Raw genomic sequence first — 12064 nt, 5'->3', positions numbered from 1 at the left:
TCTTTACTTATTATCTAGAGATAGCCAGAAATCAAGAGGGAAGCAGATAAAAGAGACAGAGAGAGACAGAGTGACACCTGCAGCTCTGCTTCACCACGCACAAAGCTTTCCCCCTGCAGGTGTGGGCTGGGGGCTTGAACCCTGGTCCTTGTGCATTGTGACATGTGTGCTCAACCAGCTGCACCACCACCCGGCCTCCCAGAGCCACATGTTTCAGACAGCCTGATCAATCACGAAATATTGCTGTCCTTTGCTGAAATGGGAGCTCTCAGGTTGGGCTGGACTTTCAGATGGCCTGTGACCTTAGAGGACTGCTTTGAGCATGACTCCACTCTTCACTGGTACATGAAAGTGGTGAGTCCTCCTTCTACCTACAAGCCCTGGTGCTAGACACCAAGGCATGCCAGCCATACACCTAGTGCCAAGAAGTCCCACCAAACAGACAAAGCCCTGCTTATCATGAGGGTTTGTCTTCATGTAAGTCTAGTTCTTGGATCCAACTAGACACACAGACATCAACTCAGAAGCCTTGTGTCTGGGGAGTCTACTTTTTTTTTTTAACCAAGAAGCCTATTCCTTCAAAATACTACCTGTAGTCAAGCTACGGGTGGCTTGATCCATTAGAGTTTAGACTGAAAAAAATCTGTGTGTGTGTGTGTGTGTGTGTGTGTGTGTGTCCCAGCCAGTTTCTCTTTGTAGAATTTGTAGTGTTGACAACCCAAGGTTTATATCTATTGTCAACCCAAGATAGCTAGTTAAAATAGATGCATGTGAGAGACTCCCTGCCCCCAATTTCAGCACCCTGAGGGGTATTTTCTGAATAGTGCTCTTTTTCATCTGGTCACATTAAAACTTTGCTTTTGGTGTTGTTCTCTAGGAACTCATCCTTTGAATATTCTTTTTAAGCACATGATTTTTGTGTGAGCCGCTCATTGTTGTGTCAGGACTTCATTTGCTGTAGCGTGGGGCCACTCACTATTCCCCTCCATTCTGAATTTACATCCTGCTTAGAAAAACTGTGCTGCAGAAAAGGGTTTTGCTGTCAATGAGTGTGGACTGACCTTCCCAGGCTCCAGTGTCTCTGAGGTCCGTGCTTTATGCCACAGGCTCGGCTCGTAAAGATTCAAGCATGATACTTTGAGTCACTGGATCTGGTGTCTGAGTAGACTTCAGCTGGTTCATCTTAAAGTATTCATTTATTTTATTTTATTATTTATTCAATCGTTCGTTCGTTCATTCATTCATCCATTTTGCATCCAGGGTTCTCACTGTGGCTTGGTGCTGGCACTACAAATACACTGCTCCTGGTAGCTATTTTTTCCATTTTATTGGACAGGACAGAGAGAAATTGAAAGAAGAGGGGCAAAGAGAAAGGGAGGGAGGGGGGAGGGAGAGAGAGAGAGAGAGAGACCTGCAGACCTGATTCACTGCTTGTGAAGTGTCTCCCCTGCAGGTGGGGAGCCAAGGGCTTGAACCCAGGTACTTGCACAAGTCTTTGTGCTTTGTGCTATGTCACTTAACCAGGTGTGCCACTACTCAACCTCTTATTTATTTATTTATTTATTTATTTATTTATTTATTTATTTACTGCCACTGTGGGTATTGATGGGGCTTGGTGCTTACATGAGGAGTCCTCTCCTGGTGCCCAATTTTTTTGAACCTGGTATGTGCACTCAGCCAGTGCACCACCACCCACCCAAGGCTGGTTCATCCTATGTGGCAACATGACTGAGCTGTGGAAAGCCTGATAAGGAGTACATAGCTGATTCTGTGTGAACCTGTGGGTGTTTCTGGGTGAGATGGACACTTGAATTGGGGGCAGAGAAAAGCAGAAGTCCTTCCTTCATGGGGGCGGCCTCCTGACATGCTGCAAAAGGTCTGAATGGAAAACAGGAGGGAGGTTGAGTTTGAGCTTTTTCTGCCTGATTGCTTCAGCTAGTCTTTAGATTGCCTCCTGCACTGGGTGATACTTAGCCTTGGCCATCCTGCCCTGGATTCTGGACAATTAACTGCCAGTGTTGAATGATACTACTGGTGTGTGTGTGTGTGTGTGTGTGTGTGTGTGTGTGTGTGTGTGTGTCCAGCATTCACTGGATAGATCACTGAACTGCTTAGTCTTTGTGAATTTCTGTCTCTGGGAAGCCTGTGTCACGTGTCTGTGTGGCAGGGATGTTACTCACACTCATCTGCATAACTTCAGAATGCCTAGCTCTCTTCTCTGAGGTGCAAGGAGTTAATGCATGTTGACTCTCTACTGCTATTTCCCAGACACTGGCTGGGAGATCACTAGGTGTACTGCCCATGATCTAGATTCAAGAATTGTTGTTAAAATTCATAAGGCTCTTGCCGGGCTAGCTTCACGAGTGGGTAACAGAGACGCAGAAACAACGGCTGGGCAGGGCAGCTGTAATTCTTTATTCAGGAACAACGATTCATAAACTAAGACAAACTAATCACCAAACAGAACTCTGCTGTCTCTTTGCGGCGGCGCAAGCACTCTCTCTTACTCTCGAACTCAGGAACCCAGGAACTCTGGCACTCTGGAACTCAGGAACTCCGGAACTCTGTCACTCTGGAACTCTGGCGGGTTTCCTAGGGGCGGGGCCAAGCGGGCCTGCGAAATTAACAGGACTGATCTAATTCTCTTGGCAGGGGAGAACTAGAACCCAATGTAAAGCATACAACAAAGAATGAGTCATGACTTCCACTACTGTTGGTGCTCTTTCATTCTTTTTTTTTTTTTAACAGGACAGAGAGAAATTGAGAGGTAAGGGTATTTAAAGAAGGAGAGAGACAGAGAGACACCTGCAGCTCCACCACTTGTGAAGTTCCCCCTACAGGTGGGGATCGGGGACTTGAACCTGGGTCCTTGAACATGATACTGGTGTGCTCAATTGGTGCTCCACTGCCTGGACCCAGAATGCTCTTTTAATCATCCTTCTATGCCACTGATCTACTACCCAGGTCCTGACACTCAGTAGATGCTCAGTAATATGTGCTGAGTGACTCCATCAAGTTCCATTTAAATCTGGTGGTGGTGGTGGTGGTGGTGGTGGTGTAACTCCATGTTTTAATACCAGGCTTATCTGTCTAAAGTTTACAGTTTGATTCTTGGCATTACATTTTCCCAGACTTTCCACCTTCTGCATCCCACAATGACCTTGGGTCCATATTCACAGAGGGTTAAAGAATAGGAAAGCTATCAGGGGATGGGATAGGATATGGAATTGTGATGGTGGGAATTGTGTGGAGTTGTACCTTTCTTATTCTATGGTTTTTGTCAGTGTTTCCTTTTTATAAATAAAATAATAATAATAATAAACACTAGCTCCATACTTCCACCCAGTGGATCGTCATTGCAAAAGGGCTGAAGAAAGTAGAAGGTGGGGGAGGAGTTGGGCTCTAGAGCAGCGGCTTAAGCACAAAGTGCAAGAACCAGTGTAAGCATTCTGGTTCAGCCCCTGGCTCCCCACCTGCAGGGGGGGTCACTTCACAAGGGGGTCTTATCACTTCTGGGTCTGCCCTTTAAAAGCCTTGGCTCACTGATCAATAAAGATATTGCCTTGCCTCTCTGCCACAGGTCTGTTCCTGAGTCATCTCCCTCGCGTCACTGAGTGAGCAGAAGCCCAGGCTGGCTGTGGTTGAGTTCTCTCTAACCCAGAGAGTATGAGCCTGGGAAGAGGCATCCCCAAGCTAGCCCGTCAGGGAACAACTTCCCTAAGTAGAAGATTCGGCACTTTAGTTTACTGTACATAGCTGCAGTTTTTAAGAAGATCTGGGAAAAGGGCTCAGGAATTAACACATTTTTGATGGCATATATATCCATTCTCCAGGGTTATTGTTGGGCTCAATTCCTGCACCATGAAGCCACTGCTCCTGAGGCCATTTTTCCCCCTTTTGTTGCCCTTGTTGTTGTAGCCTTGTTGTGGTTATTATTGTTGTTGTTGATGTCATTCGTTGTTGGATAGGACAGAGAGAAATGGAGAGAGGAGGGGAAGACAGAGCGGGGGAAAGAAAGATAGACACCTGCAGACCTGCTTCACCACCTGTGAAGCAACTCCCCTGCAGTTGGGGAGCTGGGGGCTCAAACCAGGGTCCTTATGCCGTCCTTGTGCCACATGCGCTTAACCTGCTGCGCTATCGACCGACACCCGATGGCGTATTTCTTAAGTTTACCTATTAATTTCTTAGTCACAATAGGCCCTGCAGTTTCAGCTTCTCCAATATAGAGAGGAGTTAGGTGAAGGCACATCTGCTAAAGCATACATGTCACCATGCACAGAGGCCCAGGGCTAAGATCCCTGTTCAGACTGGGGGGGGGGGTTCATGAGTGGTGAAGCAGAACTGTAGGCCTCTCTGTTTCTCTCTCTCTCTCTCTCCCCTCTTCTCTCAATTTCTCTCTGTCCTATCCTATAATAAGGAAAAATATCTGCCAGGAGCAGTGGATTTGTAGTACCAGCACCACACCCCAGAGACAACCCTGCAAGAAAAAAAAAAGTAAAAGAAAAGTTCTTCTTCTTCTAGCGTTTGCCCTTCTTCCGTAGCCAGTCAGCAGCGTCAGGTTGAGCCTGATGTAAAGTTTCGAGACCTCCTTTGAATCTGGAGAGGTGGCAGTCGTTGACTATGTGGGTCACAGTCTGTCTGTAGCCGCAGGGGCAGTTCGGGTCGTCTCTGGCTCCCCAGCGATGGAACACAGCGGTGCACCGGCCATGGCCTGTTCGATAGCGATTGAGGAGGGCCCAATCATAACGTGCTAGGTCAAAACCAGGTTGACGCTCGCAGGGGTCTGTGATGAGGTGTTTGTTCTTTACTTCGGCTGACTGCCAACTCTGTTTCCAAGAGTCTGGAACAGAGAAGTTCAGTGTAGGCGTAGGGGACCAGATTGGATGATGAGACGTCAAGCGTTGGACAGGGCGGGCGAAGATATCCATGTATATTGGCAGGTCCGGTCGAGCGTAGACGTGGGAAATGAACTTAGATGATGCTGCATCCTGACGAGTATCTGGTGGGGCGATGCTGCTAAGAACTGGCAGCCATGGAACCGGGGTGGAATGGATGGTTCCAGAAATTATTCTCATGGAGGAGTATAATTTGGAGTCGACCAAGTGGACATGGGGGCTACGGAACCATACTGGGGCACAGTATTCTGCAGTGGAATAGCATAATGCCAGAGATGATGATCGTAGTGTGGAAGCACTCGCGCCCCATGAGGAGCTGGCCAGTCTTGCAATGATGTTATTCCTCACACCCACCTTTGCTGCAGTTTTTATGAGATGTTCGTGAAAAAAGAAAAGTAATAACATATTAATAGGATGAGATAGCTCAGATGAGTGAAAAAATTTACAAATCTTCCACTAAAAGCATGAAGTGGGTGCTGGGCTGTGGCACGAAGTTTGAGCACACATGTTGCCACGTTCCAGGTCAGGGGATCAAGCCCCCAGCCCCCTCCCACAGGAGAAAGCTTTACAAGTCATGAAGCAGTGCTGCAGGTGTCTCTCTGCCTCACTTCTTCTGTATTTCCCCTTCCTTCTCAACTCTTCTCTGTATTATCAAATTAAAAATAAATATTAAAAGCATGATGTATAGCTCTGAACTGGTGCCTTAAGCAGACAATTAACTTTTATCTCAGGAAAGCAACCTTATGTCTATGAATGAGTAGGAGAAAACATTTAATCATCTGTTTACATGGACCAAGACACATCTCAAGAAACCGTATAAATGTCAAAGCAGTGCAATTTTAAATGATTATACATATAAATGCCAGTCCAATACAAGGTAATCCTGCATGTAATTAAATGGAATAATTAGGCAGCTGTCACAATAAATTTATGGGCTTGAACTCATTATTATTATTTTTTAAGGAAAAGTGTAGCTTTCTTATAATACGTTTCAGATGCCGTCACCATGGAGAGGAGCCTGCCAGTTGAGATTACGAGTTACTGTGGTGCTATGGTAGTTGGCTCACCATCTGTGTGGATATCTAAATAGCTCTGGACGTGAGAGGTGGGATGGGAAACCTTAAATTCTCTGCAGATGTGGGAAACGTCTCATCCTTGTTGGGATGAGGAATGAGAGGGTATTAGAAATCAGCAGTGTACAAGGGCCAGGCGGTGGCACACCAGGCTGAGTTCACATGTTCCCATGTACAAGGACCAGGGTTCAAGCGCCTGGTCCCCACCTGCAGGGGGAAGCTTCACGAGTGGTGAAGCAGGGCTTCAAGTGTCTCTCTGCCTCTTTCCATCTCTATCTTCCCCCCTCCTCTCAGTTTCTGTCTCTATCTAATAATAAATTTAAAAATGTAAAACAAACAATCATCAGTGTACAGTGAGGCTTTGATCTTGAGACATGCGGTTACAAAGGTCGTGAGCTACAAACTCCGCCCTACACCCTGTGGCCTGGACTAAGGCAGGTGCATGTGGTTGGTCACAGAATAGGAGCACCAGGGCAGGGGCAGAAGCCTCCAAAGCCCAGAGGCTGGGCTGCACCTTCTGGCAACAGTCATGCTCCATTCAGAAAAGGCTCGTGATGGGCTGGATGGATGAGCACCCTGTGGGGCTGACTGCAATATCCCTGCAGTGCAGTGCTGATGGGGTGGGAGCTGTGTCCTGCACAGATGCCCTTGGTGTTGTGTAGTGCACATATATATATATATACAGAAAGGGTGTGACAGGGAGATAGAGAGGGAGGAGCAGCTGGAGAGAAGATGAGATACCCGTGCTACTGCTCCACGACCCATGGAGCCTGCCCCAGCAGGTGGGCACCAGCAGCTACTTGCCCCCTGGTCCTTGAGCATTGCAACTTGTGCACTCTGCTGGGCTTGGCCCCACCTACCCTGTATGCTGCACATCTCCTCTCGCCACGTGGTTACTGATGACAGTGTTCTGCTTGATTTGGATGTAGGCCCCAGGCAGCTGGAGCCAAGTCAGGAATGTGTGACCATGATACTTACAACTTCAGTTATTTTGTCTCTGGCATCATTTCTTCTCTCACTCCTTCACTGTGATCTGGTCTTGGATATTGGTGACTAGGGTCCCACAGTCCTGTGATGCCTGACATATCAATTCTTCCTCTTCCACATGCAAAATGGGCTCTCCAGAGAGATTCTCCTGTCCAGGAAGGAGACGGGACAGTGGCAGGAGCTTAGTCACAGTGCATGCTAACAGCGATAGCTTTTTAAATTTTTATTTATTATTTATTCTTCTCTGTTCCAGTCTCTTGGAAACAGAGTTGGCAGTCAGCCGAGGTAAAGAACAAACACCTCATCACAGACCCCTGCAAGCGTCAACCCGGCTTTGACCTAGCACGTTATGATTGGGCCCTCCTCAATCGCTATCGAACAGGCCATGGCCGGTGCGCTGCTATGTTCCATCGCTGGGGAGCCAGAGACGACCCGAACTGCCCCTGCGGCTACAGACAGACTGTGACCCACATAGTCAACGACTGCCACCTCTCCAGATTCAAAGGAGGTCTTGAAACTTTACATCAGGCTCAACCTGATGCTGTTGACTGGCTGTGGAAGAAGGGCAAACGCTAGAAGAAGAAGATTGGATAGAAACAGAAAGAAACTGAGAGGGGAAGGGGAGACAGAGAGGGAGAGACACCTGCAGTCCTGCTTCACTACTCATGAAGCTTTCCCCATGCAGGTGGGGACCTGGGGCTTGAACTTAGGTCCTTGTACACTTAACCAGGTATGCCACCACTTGGACCCCTTAGCAATAGCTCTTTATGAACTACTTTAACTGAAATCCTCGAGGGGCAGAACAGTGCACAGAGAAGTGTCCATATCAAACCAGGAAAGCAGCTGAAAGCTCAGATCATATTCTGTAATTTTTAAACATTTTTCACTTATTTTTATTTATTGGATAGAGATAGCCAGAAATCAAGAGGGAAGGGGGAGGTAGAGAGGGAGAGAAACAGAGAGACACCTGCAGTCCTGCTTCATCACTTGTGAATCTTTGTGCCTATATGTGGGGACAAGGGACTTGAACCTGGGTCCTTGGACATTGTAACATGTGCACTCAACCAGGGGCACCACCACTTGGTCCCCAGAATCATATTCTGAACTGTGCAAATGGCACTGACTTGAGTGCTGAACCTACTGCAGTGTCTGTCTGAGAAGAAATGCAAACATATGTGCTGAGGTGGGTGCACTAGAAGGGAGAATTCTCCATAATCAATATTCAAAGTACTTGCTAGGTTCAGAAACAAGGTCACCTTTGAGAGCAGGTGGAGGAGGAGGGGAAGAGAAAGAAAAGGAGGAAGGGGAAGGAGAAAGAGGAAAGGGATTTAAATAAACTGTAACAGTTAGAAAAGGAAGACATAGACATGGGAGGCCTTAGATTAGATTAATCATGTCAGTCTAAAGCTTTAGAATTACTCATATAGGGCCCGCTGGGGACACAGCATAATGTTCTGCAACAGACTTTCCTGCCTGAAGCTCTGAGGTCAAAAGTTCAATTCCCAGCATCACCATCAGCCAGAGCTGAGCAGGGCTCTGGTTTCTCTCTGTATCTTTCTCTGTTTCTCTTATAAAAATAAATAAACTATTAAGGAAGGGAGACTAGAATAATGGCTATGCAAAGAGATTCTCATCCCTGAGGCTCCAAAGTTCCAGGTTTGATCTCCTGTACCACCATAAACCAGAGCTGAACAGTGCTCTGGAAAAAAAGAAAAAGGAAACAAACAAAAAGCTATTAAAACAAAAGAATTGCTAGTATTTCTACCATATCCCAAATGCCACCAGGAATAGTGTTTGTGAATTTTAAATTTCATTAGATCTATAGATATATTCTTTCATTGCATACTTGTGAACACCTAGAGGAGGAAAAAAGTCAGTTGTTTGAATAGTGAATTAGGAAGGGAAAAAAATCATTCAGACAGGCTGGGGGTGTGGATCCACCTGTCAACGCCCATGTCCAGTGGAGAAGCAATTATGGAAGTCAAACCTCCCACGTTCTGCACCCAAAACAAATGTTGTTCCATACTCCCAGAGGGAGAGAAGTGGGAGGAGGAAGAAGATAAGAGGGCTCTGAACTCCAGCTCTATCAGAATCTGGAGAGAGAAAGAAAAAAGTGAGGGGCATTTGGATGTAGTAATAGCGTCTTGTGTGGCTTGGAGGGGAAGAGAGGACTGGATCCGGAAGAAAAAGGAGGCAATTACATACAAATGTAGACAGATAGTTGTAGAGATGACAGTTCACCCATGTCTGCAACCTTGGGAGGACCATGGTGGCTTGCAATGGAGGGACTAGTGATTCAGAACTCTGGTGGTGGGAAAGGTATGGGATTATACCCCTCTTGACATGTAATTTTGTAAATCAATATTAAATCACTAATAATTAAAAAAAAATCATTCAGCAGCTCTGTCCTGAGGGGCCAAGTGAATCAATTAGCTTAAAAATATGTAAGAACATTTCTTTTTTTAAAAATTAAATATAATTGTATTGGGGGGTGTTACTGGTTCTCAGTACAGTTGTTGCCATGAGTACAATTTCTCATCTCCCAGTGATAGGTGTCTTCAAAACACTCTCCTCTCCAATTTAGGCCCTTTTCTGCCATCCTGCACCAGGACCCAGAGCCCCACCGTTTGTAGCAGAAAATACTTAGACTAGAAAGTTTGTCCATTCAGGAAAGGAGAGGGCAGAGTAAATTAAGCCAGTCTTGGAGTTCAGCAGATTTTATGCCAGTGGACAAGCAGGATGAAGATCTGGGGGTGTTGAGGCCAGGTGGTGGCACACCTGGCTGAGTGCACATGTTGCAATGTTCAAGGACCCAGGTTCAAGCCCTGGTCCCCACCTGCAGGGGGAAGCTTCATGAGTGGTGAAGCTGGGCTGCAGGTGTGTCTCACTGTTTCTCTATCTCCCTCTAAATTTCTGGTTCTCTCTATCCAATAAGTAAATAAAGATGATGAAAAGCATTTTTTTTAAAGCTGAGGGTATTTTCAGGCAGAGACGTTAATCTTTCCTGTGTCACTGATTTCTTTCTACAGTAAGTATTTTCTGCCACATTGTCATCTGTTTTCAAAAAGCATTCTACCTCCTGCTCCAATTTGAATTTTTAGAATGACTATCATGCAAACTTCCAGAAAATATGTTTGCATTTTCTGTGTCCAGTTTCTCATTTTAATTCATTCTTAAGTCTCTTTCAGGTGAATTTTAAACATCAAGGTAACAGCACACCGTCATGTTATAAATCTAATGGATACCTTCTTATGGCTGTACTACTCAACTTAATTGATCACTCCGACCCTTCCAAATTCATTTGGCTGCTTCTGGTCTGCTTTGGCTGAATGTTGTAAGATGTTGAGTTGGGACTGGCTTGTGGTGTATCCAGCTGAGTGTGCACTTTACCATGGGCAAGGACCTAGGCTCAAGCCCCTGGTTCCCACTTGTGTGTGTGTGTGTGTGTGTGTGTGTGTGTGTGTGTGTGTGTAGGGGGCAGATTTAAACATAATAAGGAATGAAAGAGAGAGTGAGGGAAAAGGATAAGGAAGAGAAGGTTAGTGAAAGAATGGATGGCCTTGACAAGTGGGAGCATATTCTTGCTGGCTTGATGTCACATGAATAAACAGCATGAAGAGAAAGCTGGTCTGAGGGAGGCTGAGTGTGAGACTGGGAAGACCGCAGGCCCAGCTCACGAGTCCATGGATCCCACTTGGGATGTGACTCATTGTGGTGAAGCTCTGAAAGAAATCTCTACTCCACAGTTCTTGTGAAGAATGCTGATAATGACAGGGGGATTCAGATTCCAGGAAAAGAAAGAAAATACAGACATGGTGTATTTCAGACTAAAGAAACAGTAGGCTTCTGCTTTATTCAGAAGAAGCCAAACGGGGTTTGGACACTACAATGAAAGCAAGCAAGGTCTTTCTTCGAAATCAACAGCAAGAAGATTTAGCACAGAAAGCTAGTGCATTGAGCATGTATGTGATTATATTCTAAGGTCACATTCTGCACAAGAGACTCCATTCTTTGGTTACAGCTTTCTAAAGAGGGTAGACAGCTTCAGAAAAGATGCTTATCTCAGATATCACCTTTTCTCAAATTTGAAGGATTAGTCACAGGCCTGCCAAAGCCACACTTATAAAAACAGGCTTTGGGATCTATCTGATAGATATATTTCTTCTCTCTTGTAAATACTACTGGAGGGGCCAGGTGGTGGCATACCTGGTTGAGAACACATGTTACCATCCACAAAGACCCACATGTTACCATCCACAAAGTTGAAGCACTGGCTCCACACCTGCAGGGGGAAAGCTTTGTGAGTGGTGAAGCAGGCCTCTCTTTGTCTCTCTCCCTCTCTACCTCCCCTTCCCTCTCGACTTCTGACTGTGTCTATCCAATAAATAAAGATAATTTAGACATTTTAAATCATTAAAATAAATATAAACAAATACTATTAGAAAACCATCCTTTTCTCTTGGGATAGCAAGAACATACATGAATGGCTGCAACCTCCCAATGTGCCTATTATAAGGTTAAGGCATTTGGCATCCCACACATCACTCTTAAGTCTATATTTTGTGTGTGATTTTTTAAAATAGATAATTCAATAATTTGTTATATGAGATATTACCTTAGACAAGCATAAATTATCTAATGTCAACTATGACAGGAAAGTTCAAGATGTATTTCTTGAATTAAGAATTGTAAAACTGTTTATTGATGTGGAATGATGCTTTTCAGTGAAATTCAGTGAATTTCTATCTTTCCCTAATGGGGCAGGGGTCTGGGGAGGGGAGGTTCCAAGACACATTGTTGAGGTCATCTGCCCAGGGGAGGTCAGGGTGGAATCATAGTATCATCTGCTTTGTTTGTTTTGTTTTACTTTTGCTGGTTTAGAACATGTGAAATGAGTTCATGCCTTGTATAAGTCTGTTTACGATCTTTCTTTCTTTCTTTTTTTTTTTTTCTCACAACCAAGGTCCCCAAAGCAGCTATGCTCATTAGGGTAATTGATCCATAGTTTCCTACTTTAAAAAACTTTATTGGGAGGTTTCCAGTCAACAGCTAATATACTTGTTGGTACATGTGTGACATTTCTCAGTTTTCTGCCAAACTAACCTC

At 45.3% G+C, this 12064-nt stretch overlaps 1 long non-coding RNA gene across 2 annotated transcripts; it reads left to right on the top strand.

Annotated features, from left to right (window-relative positions):
• Positions 1 to 245: 245 nt before the first annotated feature.
• LOC132538709 (uncharacterized) lies at positions 246 to 10258 on the top strand. 2 transcript variants are annotated; one of them, XR_009550064.1, is made up of 2 exons: positions 246 to 354; positions 10137 to 10258. It is a non-coding gene; the product is annotated as an uncharacterized LOC132538709 (long non-coding RNA). The 2 variants fall into 2 exon arrangements; XR_009550065.1 differs by having other exon boundaries at positions 246 to 477.
• The last annotated feature ends 1806 nt before the right edge of the window (positions 10259 to 12064 follow it).

Source organism: Erinaceus europaeus, chromosome 5, assembly GCF_950295315.1.
Source record: "Erinaceus europaeus chromosome 5, mEriEur2.1, whole genome shotgun sequence".
Lineage (NCBI taxonomy): Eukaryota > Metazoa > Chordata > Mammalia > Eulipotyphla > Erinaceidae > Erinaceus > Erinaceus europaeus.
Note: the sequence above shows the minus strand (reverse complement) of the source record. Positions and strands in the feature narration are given on the sequence as shown.